This window comes from Lynx rufus, unplaced genomic scaffold, assembly GCF_022079265.1.
Source record: "Lynx rufus isolate CCGP_SWC_20201006 ecotype Redwood Valley unplaced genomic scaffold, mLynRuf1.p SCAF_12, whole genome shotgun sequence".
Classification (NCBI taxonomy): Eukaryota; Metazoa; Chordata; class Mammalia; order Carnivora; family Felidae; genus Lynx; species Lynx rufus.
The window spans coordinates 40,975,757-40,988,456 of record NW_025814826.1 but is presented as its reverse complement, the minus strand read 5'-3'; the positions used below and the strand labels follow the sequence as shown (position 1 = coordinate 40,988,456).

Below are 12,700 nucleotides of genomic sequence, written 5' to 3'. Positions count from 1 at the left end.
CCCATCTATTTTTATGTGACTTGGTTTTGACAATCTTTTCAAGGTCACATACAAATAAAAAATGGAGGGCGGAGCTTCACATAAACAACATTACTTTAAGTCTCTTATTATTTAAATCTACATGTCATTTTTCAGTGATATATCTCCCCTAGACAAAGATTAAAATTAAAATTAGAAGCCTAGCTTACTTAGGAATACAGACACATGAGCCAAATCCAGACATGTCCTCAGAATATTAAATTAGAATTATTTTAGCTCCTCTAGGAAATTTATTATGATTTGCTATCATACTTGGGTAGATTATGTTGCTCACACTATAATGACGGTAAAAATGTTTTTCTATTTCTGAATTTGCTTGTCTCAAGTATATAACAGTGTGGAGGGAAACTTCACAATACTCTGTTCTCTTGTGAGTAAAGAGATCGTATTTTATTCATCTAGGTATCTTCAGAGACTAGAACACCATAGGCATATACTTTATATTTATAGAATGAATGAAACTGTCTTCCACATCTAACGCATTATAAAAATAAAAACTGTTCATTTCAACTTGGTAGTATCAATTTCATTATACGCAATGCTATTAAGCTTTTTTCTAGATATGCTATTATTATATAAGTTAACTTAGTATATTTTTAATCACTATTATATTAGTTAGGGCCTACCAGAGTCATAAAAACATATTAATCTGGAATTATAAAGATAATTTAAAGAAGATATTATTTACAGAGTGTGGAAAGGATTAAAGGAACAAACCAAAGATATTTAGAAGACCAAGATAAGCTACAACCGGAAGCCATTAACTTCTCTAGGCCCAAAAGTATAAAACTATAAAAAAGTATAAAAGTATAAAAATGGTGTCTCTGGATCCAAGGGTAGCTGGAACCCTGAAAGGGGGAATCACAGCAAGTCCATCACCAAGGCTCAAAGTGAAGAAACATCCCTATATCTTCCCACCTCCGTCATCCAATTTTCTGCTATTGAATCCCTTTGCTAATTCAACCAGAAGCTAGAGGGAAATGTACCCCAGAGATTCAATCCATTAAGATCAACTTCCTGGGGTCAGAATAGTGAAGAGAAGGCAAAAATTGATTGTAAATTAAGTAAAAAAAAAAATCATACTTTGTCATAGACTCTAGGTCTAAATTTCTCAGTTGTTTAGCAAGAGAGCAGGATTCAGGATGAAAGACGAGAGATGGCTAATGTCCAAGAAAAAACAAGAGCCCCAAATAAGCGTCCTTGCCCTGTTTTTATTAGGATCAGAAGGCTTACAAACATGGAGATGGACGTGCATAAAGGGACAATGAATCTGTGACATTAACTTGTGGATGTGAGGGAAAGGGGGTCTTGAAGATATTCTTCCTTAGGGGTTTGGGTAAACACAAAACAAAATACTGGCACCAGGCAGTTGGGAGGAAGGTTGTTTACAGCAGAGAGGAGGCAGCACCTCTGTTTATCTTAGCTAGCCTAGGGGATGAGATAGATAGGGGAAATAACCTCAGGGTTGACTAGGCACCTTTTCTTTTGTTAACCATCTCCTTTCTGGGCTGCTCTGCCTACAGTGCAGCAGTCCATAGTCCAATTCACAGTGCTCTTAATGTTTTGTCACACAAAAAGCACTTTTTAAAATGATTTAAATTTATATGTAGTATTGTACTATCATCATTATTATTTGAATGGCAATGATAATAGCAGCTCTTTCACTCTGATGAATACCCTAAGTATTTACTTCTACAATTAGCAATCACCCTATATTTTCATTTTGACCCCTTGTTTACAGAAACAGTACAAACTAGTAATTTTAACTTTGATGAAAATTTAAATTATTAACCTTCATTAACTTTCTCACATATCTAATTATTTAATTTTTTCCTAAGTTTATATGACAAAGATAACATGACAAATAATCATGAGCCACATTACGTTTTGGATCTTTTTAAATTTATGGCTAAGAGTGAATTGATTTAAAATGACTTTTGTATACTTCACCAGGGAGCAACAGGGTAAATTTTTTTTTATCCTAATTAACATAGCATAATTAAATTGTGCAATAGACAAGACACAGGGACTATTACTAAAGTCCTCAAGTCACCTTATAAAATGAGTAAGATATTTAAAAAAATGTACTAATCCTAACAATATACCACTTTGCAATATTGATTTGTTGACCTTAAAAAACAAAACAGCCAGTTATTTTACCAGCAAAATGAATTCACTTTGGAATAGCAGGGGATTTGCAATTTGGATATGGAGACTATGATGAACCATAGACAAATCCCCAAAACAGAGGAGAGGAGCGCGGTCTTGTAGGGGAAAGGAGGAAACTAGAAGGGGCTGTTTCACAGAGTTCTCATTGACTGAACTGTTGCCTGGGCAAAGAGAAATTCTCTCTTCCTGCTGCTGGGATATGAAGAGTAATCTTCCCATTGAGTAATGTGAGGTATGCTTCTTAAGGCAAGTAGAAATGTATCAGAGCTCCCCCTCAGGTCCCAGCTCCATTTTAAGTGAGGTTTTCTTTAATTTATTTTTACAGATGCAACAAGTAATACATTCCAAAAGGTTTTTATGAACTCATATGAAATTCTTAACATTTTCCCCCTAGAAATAGTGGTGGTATTATTGTCAGAGTTAATAGTACAACTCAAATATCACCTCCTCAAAAAAAAATCTTATCGCTTCCTTTAAATATTATTGGAAGTTATAAGTTTTCTATCATTCCTATGTTTACTCCCTATAAACTTGTTTGATTTTTTTTAATTATACATGCCCTACTGTACTGTAAAGAGATATACCTTTGTTTGCTCATAAACACTATCATACAGTACAGTGCCTTCCACATAGTAGGTACTTAATGTGTAGTCTGAGTGGATCAATGAATAAATGATATAAGCTAAGCTACTAAAGTCTTGATTTGATCATAAGATAAACTTGATCTAAGCAACTGTATGGGAAGAATTCTACAGTCTACAATGTATAGAGAAATGCAAAGAATCTAGAATAAGCAAAGCAATTTTTTTAAAAGAAGAACATTCTAGTAGTAACACCACCTGATGTCAAGACTTATTGTAAAGAAGTAATTGTCAAGACAGGATGGCATTAACTTGATTATGTTGAGATAGACAAATACTCAAATGGGTCAGAATAGAGTCCTGAAATATACCCATACATACATGGAGGCTTATTTTTGACATGGATGCAAAAGCAACCCTATGGAGATTTTTCAGCATGTGGTGCTAGATATCCACATGCCAATAATAACACTACAGAAATATCTATCTATATCTATATCTATATCTATATATCAATACCACTTACTATTTTTAAGAAGTAATTCAAAATGGATATCACTGACTTAAATATAAACCTACACCTATCAACCTTCTACATTGACTTTCTAAATTTTTTTCTTTTCAACGTTTATTTATTTTTGGGACAGAGAGAGACAGAGCATGAACGGGGGAGGGGCAGAGAGAGAGGGAGACACAGAATCGGAAACAGGCTCCAGGCTCCGAGCCATCAGCCCAGAGCCTGACGCGGGGCTCGAACTCACGGACCGCGAGATCGTGACCTGGCTGAAGTCGGACGCTTAACCGACTGCGCCACCCAGGCGCCCCTACATTGACTTTCTAAATTTGACCTTGAATTAATCAAAATACCTTACCTTCAATACGAATATCATTATTATAAATCAACAAGTTGATAAATTGAATTTCATCACACGATTAAAACTATTAAATTAAAAGCCATAGGGGCGCCTGGCGCCCCTACATTGACTTTCTAAATTTGACCTTGAATTAATCAAAATACCTTACCTTCAATACGAATATCATTATTATAAATCAACAAGTTGATAAATTGAATTTCATCACACGATTAAAACTATTAAATTAAAAGCCATAGGGGCGCCTGGGTGGCGCAGTCGGTTAAGCGTCCGACTTCAGCCAGGTCACGATCTCGCGGTCCGGGAGTTCGAGCCCCGCGTCAGGCTCTGGGCTGATGGCTCGGAGCCTGGAGCCTGTTTCCGATTCTGTGTCTCCCTCTCTCTCTGCCCCTCCCCCGTTCATGCTCTGTCTCTCTCTGTCCCAAAAATAAATAAAAACGTTGAAAAAAAAATTAAAAAAAAAAAAAAGAAAAAAAAAAAGCCATAGACTAGGAGGAAATCTTTGCAAAACATATATATAGTAAAGGACTTATTTCCAGAATATGTAAATAACTCTCAAATACAACAATTATAAAATAAATTTTAAAAGTAATTATGTGAGCACCTGGGTGGCTCAGTTGGTTGAGCATCTGATTCTTGATTTCAGCTTGCATCATAATCTCATGGTTCATGAGATCAAGCCCCATGTCGGGCTCCACACTAGCAGTGTGGAGCCGACTTGGGATTCTCTGTCTCCTCTCTGTCTAATGCTGTCTCTCTGTCTCTCTCAAAATAAATAAACAAAACACTAAAAAATAAAAATAATTATAAAACAATTATTTTGTTTTTAATTAGCAAAAGCTTTGAACACACACTTAACTGAAGGAAATATATGGTTGACAAACACACAAAAAAATGTTCAACATCATTAGTCATTAGGACATGCAAATCTAAATGACAATTTGATACCACTATACATCAGTTAAAATGCCTAAAATTAAAAGACTAGCCATACTGGGGCACCTGGGTGGCTCAGTTGGTTGAGCGTCCAACTTAAGCTCAGGTCATGATTTCATGGTCCTTGAGTTCAAGCCCCGCATCGGGCTCTGTGCTGACAGTGCAGAGCCTGCTTGGGATTCTCTCTCTTTCTCTCTGCCCCTATCCCGCTTGCTCTCTCTCTCTCTGTCTCTCTCTCTCTCTTTCAAAATAAATAAACTTAAAAAAAAATTTTTTAAAAGACTAGCCATACCAACTGTCTTAGAATGTAGAATGCTCATTTACTGCTGGTAGAAATGTAAAATGATACATCATTTTGGGAAACTTCTTGGTGTTTTCTTCAGAAATTAGAAGAAGAAAGAAAAATTTATGCTTGATGTATTATTACATTGTTATAAAATCCTAGAATATGAAAACTCAAATACAAGAAGATTAGTGGTTGCCAAGGGACTAGTGGGGAGAGGAAGGAAGGATTGCATTAGAAATTTATCAAAATATACACTTGAGGGGCACCAGGGTGGGTCTGTTGATTAAGCCTCCAATTCTTGATCTTGGCTCAGGTCATGATCTCACTGTTTGTGAGTTCGAGCCTTGCATGGGGCTCTGTGCTGGCAGTGCAGAGCCCGGTTAGGATTCTGCCCCTGCCTCTCTCTGCCCCTTCCCCGCTTGCACTTTCTCTCTGTCTCAAAATAAATAAACTTTAAAAATACATATACACTTGAAATATGTGCAAATGACTATATATACTATATCTCAATAAATATCTCAATAAAGTTGTAAGAAAGACAGTAAGGCTACTTTTATGCAAATTACCAAGTTCTAAAGTCACAGAGACAAATTAGTTTTCCAATATCACCATTCCATAAGTGGTATAACAGGTATTGAATGCTGAATTCTGATTTCAAATCTCATTTTCATTCACTATTTCACAAACGTTTGTTGAACACTTATTTTACTAAACCACTAATTCAAGCACTGAGGATATACTTATTTAAAAAACAAGGAAAGAAAAAAGTCTACATAACAGCAGTTATGTAATAAACACTTTAAACGTTTTTTTTTTTCCTTTATTTTGTAATGACTGAAACAAAACAGAGCTACAACTGCAGCTTCTGGAAGAACCATTTGTTCTTGCAGGTCTTGTATATCTCCTTGAACTTGACCTTGTCCCCTCCTCAGGCTTTACATTTAAGAGCAGAGTTTCTGAACACATCCTTATTGCTGACAGTTTTGTCCAAGAGAATATCCACAGGGTGCCTTGTGAGCATGAGGTGATTGTAGTTATAAACTTTCACAAAAGATTCAATCTTTGACCTCTTCCTGCCTATGGTAGCTATCACTTTGCAGGGATAGCAGTCAATTCCAGACACAAGAGCATGGCTATAGAAGTAGCTTGAGGTGGCAATCACGAATGTTCCTCACAAGGACTGCTTTGCCTTGGAAGTAGCTCTTTGCTGGGACCATCACCACCATCCCAGGTTTCACAAACTTGCCCTTGTTGACACCAGCCATCCAACCCTTATAATATATACTTCTGTGCAAAGACAGACAATAAACAATATGCATATTACTTTTTTTAATGTTTTTATTTATTTTTGAAACAGAGAGAGACAGAGCATGATCAAGGGAGGGGCAGAGAGAGGGGGAGGCACAGAATCTGAAGCGGGCTCCAGGCTCTGAGCTGTCAGCACAGAGCCCGATGCAGGGTTTGAATTCACCGAGTGTGAGATCATGACCTGAATTGAAGTCAGATGCTCAACTGAGTAAGCCACCCAGGCACCCCACAATATGCATATTAATTTAAATAAAGTATTATATAGTGATAAGTGCTGGGGGATAAACCAGGGAAAGTTAGAAAATGTGAACATATGATATTTAATTTGAATGGCCAAGAAAGGCTTTAAAAATTACCATTTTAGTAAAATTCTCAAATATAATTAAGAAGTCAGTCATGTCAATATCTATAAGAAGAGCATTCTAGAAAGAGGAGAAGAGTGAGGATAAAAACTCTAGCCATGGGGTTTTTTTTTGCTTGTTTGTTTTTGTTTCTGATGAGTTACAGAAATAGTAAGGAGGCCAATGTGTCTGGAGCAGAATAAGAAAGAGGGCGGGTGCAGATTATTCAGGGACCTAATAAAGCAGATAAGAAGGATGAATTGAAGCCTATAAAGTCTTCAGCTTTACTTTAGAGTATTTTGAGAAGAGAAACAGTATAATCTGATTTTCATTTTACAAGGTTTGTAAATGTTATTTACACCAAAGGACTCTCTCTACTCAAACTTACCTCACTCTTGTAAATTATCATATTATTGAATATTATGATCACGTGAATACATTTTGATCGTGATGTCCTATAAATATCATAGAAGTAATGTTCTAAATATTATCATTGTCTGCTTTGTTTTTGGTAACATCTTAAAAAGATTAGCCTATTTCCTAGTCCTGAAGTATTCTCTTGATGTAAATTTATTCATTAGGAATCATTTTCCCATTGTAAGGCATTGAAACTGAACTCAAACTGTCTTTAGAATAAAAGGGAGTGTGGCTTTATTGGATCATATAACAGAACTAGCTTCATGCTTGGATACAATAATTCATAAGAAGGTATCAGTTCTTTATCTTTTCTGTAGATTTGTTTGCTTGTTTGTTGACTTTATTCTCTAAGAGATTCTCAATGCCTGGGGAAAATTACCCCCGTTTGCAACACCAAGAAGCATTCCAATGGCTTAATGAATCAGCAGCCTAAAATATCATATCTTTATCAGTGACTATACATCAAACACAATGAAATTTTCTCAGTAAACATATTTGGTTGGTATGGCCAATCCTGAGCCTAATACCGTGGCCAAGAAGCTAAGTTGTCTACTTGATTGACATGAGCTTAGCTGTATGATCTGGAAAAATAATTGTGATTTACAGCCACAAATCTAAGTCACATATCTTATTCTTATGGTATGTGAAGGGCATGCCACTGTGACTTTCAGCCATAGGAAATGAAGAAGTGTCAAGTAAAGAAAAACATGAGTTCTATCTACATAAGAATATTAGAGCAATGTTGTCAAAGAAACATGTAGGAAAGTTTAATAGGAGACTAACACTCTCAGTACTATAATCCAAAATGCGCATGTCAGAGGAACCAATGGTAGGTTAAATTAAGAGGAATTCAGGGAACAAATGGTATAATGTTTTTTGTTATATAAAGCAGTCTTGGCAAAGTCTTGTGTTACCACTTTAAATCTGCCAAAGTCTAACTCACTCGGCCTTCAGATATTTCACTGCATGTAAGAAGTATATTTGACTTCAGGTACATTAAAAAAAAAATAAAGTATGTGTGTGCATATGTGTGTGTAAGTATACATGTATCCATAAACTAACGTAAGTTAATGTATGGTATGCATGTAGGCAAAAGTACATTGGTAGAGATTATGGCTTTTTTTCTAACAGCACAGAATCTAGCACATAGAAAATACTCAATAATTTTTCAGTGAAGTCTTCTTAAATCAGCCTATAAATAAATGTTTCAAAAATAACCATGAACTGCAAAGATTGTTTCTAATATATCTATTCTGGTGTGTAATAGCTTCTAATATGTAGTAATGCTTTCTTTAAAAAAAAAAAAAAAGAAGTTAAATCCTAAGAGGTGATGCACTTTAAAATTCCTCTAATTCTTTTTTTTTCTTTATTCACTTTTATTCTGTAATTTAAGTAAAAAATATCTTAAATGTTAAATTATTAATACAAGATCAAAAGCAAGATTTAAAACACAAGCATATTATCTATGTTTTAATTGTATTCTTATCCTGTTTATTTTCTGTCTCCTTACTTGTGAGAAGAGAAACTTATTCTTATTTTAACTTTATTTTAAAGTGCTGTTATATTCAAAGTGAACTAATTTTGCACCACTTTATTAAACACATTCACATTCATTCATTTCATATGAGCACCTTGTGACTATTGTTTTACCTCCCTAAATTGTTTTATATAGACACAAAACACTTCTACTTAATTTGATGATACCATCTCTACCAACGTATTAGGCAGCTGTGACAGAATGCAATTTAGTTTTTTCCACATATTGGTGACTAAGATGGACTGATGTTACACGAACTTCCTAATGTTCCGATTTCCAATGCATACATTTTACACAAACTGCCAAACATAGGTCACTGGATATTCCTGAGTAGAAGACAATGAAATGAAATGAAAAATGAAGTCTTGGAGTTTCTCTATCCTGGGTAGTGCAAAATCACGACAATACATTTGATATTTTTCATTAGAAGTGGCATGTGAATCAGCCCACACATTAAAATCCAAAAATTTTATTGTCAAAGAATGCAGCAGAAACTAAATCATTAATTTCATTGGATGGGTACACTATCTTGTTACCCTGAAAGATATGTCTTTCTCAACTATATACATTTTAAAAAGAGAAAATACAAAGAAATCCCTTGTTTATAAATCTCAATTTCCCATGAAAACATTCTTTAAAACTAAAATTATCATTTTGTTCCTTATTTATAAGTACTTGACATTGCAGCAAACATGTTAGATATGTTTATGATTGCAAAACAAGTATGTGACCAATTTTCTTTATGAAGCATGGAAGAAGTCATTTCTCTATTCTGTTAACAGATTTCACTCACTTGCTATCTTCCCCTTTCAAAATATAATATTTTGTGTCTCTATGTTCAGGATATAGATCTGTCACTAATACACACACAACAGGTTCATTGCTTTTGATGTGACCTTTTTCTAAGGAAACCATCCCCATATACTGCCAGGCATCTTTTCTCAGCGATATCCAGATATGAACTCAATTGGCAAAAGGCTTTATTGTGGGGAACTTTGCACATTGTTCTCATCACTTTTAAGGCATTTCAAAGCCTACACAGCTGTAAAATTGTTTTATCTCTTTTTTCCACCAATAAGGATTAGCTGAGGTCCAGGGAGTATTATAAGCCTGATAAAGCTTTGAGTGCTTTTAAACTGAACTTGGAATGAGTCCAAATATCTCTAACTCCAACATATCAAACTTAAAGTATTGCAAAAAGCCCAAGTGGTTCAACAATCCTCAACCACCTTCAGGACTAAAGCACTTATCTCTCCAGCTGTTGGAAGTGTAGTCTTGCAGCTGAGTCTGTCTGAAAAAATTGCACTAAGTTTTAGAGAGCCACCTCACCAAGATTATGTATCCTTCTGGAAATGTAGTCAACATCCAATGAATGTCCAGAACAGGGATGGTAAGTAAGGTGCGTTGACATGAGGAACTGTTAAAAGGCTTACTCCTTTTCCCTCCATTCATGACAACCCTGAAGGAGATTCATCTTTATTCAAGTGGGACTGACTGGTCTTTGCTGCAGTGGCATGCAGTTCTTATTGTCCCTCTGCCCAGGCCTGTTCGTGTGTGTGTGCGTGTGCGTGTGCGTGTGTGTGTGTGTGTGTGTGTTTAACTCTCTCATGGATGTTATTCCTGAAAACAACAAACTTCTTGCATACAAATATCTATAGCACAGCCTGTTTCCCAGAGAAGTTGGCTAGCAACACAACTAAATTAAAGTAAGAATATGCAATTCCATTTCTTAAAAAAAAACCTTGAGATTAATGAAGAAAATCTTATATCACTACCTTCAGTATGTGAAATTATAATGGACAGAATAAAATTATAGGCTGCTTTTGGATGGTATTGTCACAGGGACTAAGTGTACATTTATTTCCTTGATTAGCTTTATAATTCTAAGGCTGAGGTACAAAAGTTTAAAAAAATGATGTTGACTTTGTTTCTGTTTTTGAGTTTATTTATTTTGAGACAGACAGAATGAGCAGGGGAGGGGCAGAGAGAAAGAAGAGAGAGAATCCCAAGCAGGCTTCATGTTATCAGCATGGAGCCCGACATGGAGCTTGAGTTCATGAGCCATGAGATTATGACCTGATCTGAAATCAAGAGTCAGATGCTTAATCCACTGAGCCACCCAGGCTCCCCGAGGCTATTTCTTTACACTTATATATTCTTTCAATACTGACCCTTTAACAAAAATTTTGAATCCACTTCTCTCTCTCTCTCTCTCTCTCTCTCTCTCTCTCTGTGTGTGTGTGTGTGTGTGTGTGTGTGTGTGTGTGTGTGTATGTGTGTTTGGAGGTGGGAGGTAAGTTTAAAATAAGTTTTAAATTACACAATATTAGACCTAATTATGATATACATGTTTAGCATGTGCCTAAAAAGTGTTGCTTTGATTTTATATATTTTTTGATTTTATCATTTTGAAAGTTTATTTTCAGAGTTAAAGAGAAGCTTAAAAATATTTGGGCGCTTAGTGACTTCCTTCCCTTTGTCCAGTTGTAGTCATTTTTCCTCTACCCTTTCTGTGTTTCTCATTGTAAAGTCTTCTTTCAAATATTAACAAATTGGCTCCAGGAGGGTAATAATTTACTATCCTATCATCAATGTAGGAGAGTGCTCATTTTACAATGTTCACTATGTGGCATATTATCTTTTTTTCCCTTCATCAACATAATGATGAAATGCAATATACTCCACTGTTTATTTTACCTTCTAAAACTATTGAAATTGAAAATATTTGTACATGGATGTCCAAAAAATAGTGAGATGACCTTTGGGACCCTGTCATAATATAAATTAATATAAAAATTGCTCCTGTGCTACACCTGGGTTAGTGTCTTGTGGTTGCCCAAAGGAAGGCAAGATTAACTCCCAATCCAGAATTCAGTTCAAATATCGAGATAGATTATGCTACCCAAGAACTAAGAGGTATAAGAATACTTATTACTCACATTATAAGGTTTTCTTGGGAGAGCAAGCAGACCTACACCAATGTACAAAAACGGCTTAATATAGCAAAGAGGGACAAATGGCTTGGGATTTTATAGTGATTAGAGGGCAGTTTCAGGTTTAGAGTCCCCTTCATTGTCCTGGATTTTGTGGGATTTGAACTTTCTACCAGAACCAAAGGAAGGAGCCTGTGGACTTTTAAATGAGCTTGCTAAGGTGTTGCGCAAGAGATCTATATAAGAAGTCTTGGGCTTAAACTGTATCAAAAGTCAAACATCAAAAATGCAATCAGACTCTTTCAGTTAAAAATAAAGTGAAATAACAAGTGCTGGAAATAGAGAAGGAACTCAAAACTACAGAGGAAAGAGCAAACTGACATCCTAAGAAGACCATGCGTACTGTAAACTGTGGAATCTGATTGAGACCATGGAATGACTTTATGTCTTCACTTAAGGGAAATGGGAGTGACATTCCTCAAACTCTGAAGTGCTGCTCCACAACTTAAAAATAAATTACTAAATCAACCAACATTCTCAACTCACCTCTAGCTACAGTGATTGCAATGATGTGTCATCTACCTGTGACTTCGACTTTTAAAAACTACTCCTTTGAGAGAAATTAAAGCCTTAAATCTGAAACATATGAATTTTATAATCAGGGTTCAAAATTTACAACATACCTTCAGTACTGGAATATACAGGCAAACAATTACTATAGAAACTGACTAAGGACTTGTGAAGTTTCTTAAACTCTGTAGGAAGCAAGTTGTAGACAAACACTCACAAATGAAAGATGAAACCATAGGATGAATAAAATGACAATGAGCTTATCTTAAAAGATTTAAATAAAACAAGATCAAGAAAATGAGCCCATAAAAAAGCAGGAACAAAAGCCCAAATAATTAATATACATTGACCAATTTAGAATGAATAAAATACTAACATGTTTGTTTTTTCTTTTATTTTTCTACAAGTTAAATAAAAACTTATTCTTTTTCTACAAGTTAAATAAAAACATTCCAGCTAGATAACATGCAGTGCAATATTTATTTCACGTGTAGAGTCTAGTGATTCAACATTATATACAACACCCAGTGCTCATCACAATTGTCCTCCTTATTACCCATCACCCATTTAACCCATCCTCCCATCCCCACCCCTCTTGTAACCCTTAGTTTGTTCTCTATAGTTAAGAGTATGTTTCTTGGTTTGCCTCTCTCCCCACCATCCCCATGTTCATGTGTTTTGTTTCTTAAATTCCACAGATGAGTGAAATCA

At 35.3% G+C, this 12,700-nt stretch overlaps 1 pseudogene; it reads right to left on the bottom strand.

Moving 5' to 3' along the window:
* Window positions 1–5,733: 5,733 nt before the first annotated feature.
* On the bottom strand, window positions 5,734–6,148 carry LOC124507554 (60S ribosomal protein L27-like; annotated as a pseudogene).
* Between the last annotated feature and the right edge of the window lie 6,552 nt (window positions 6,149–12,700).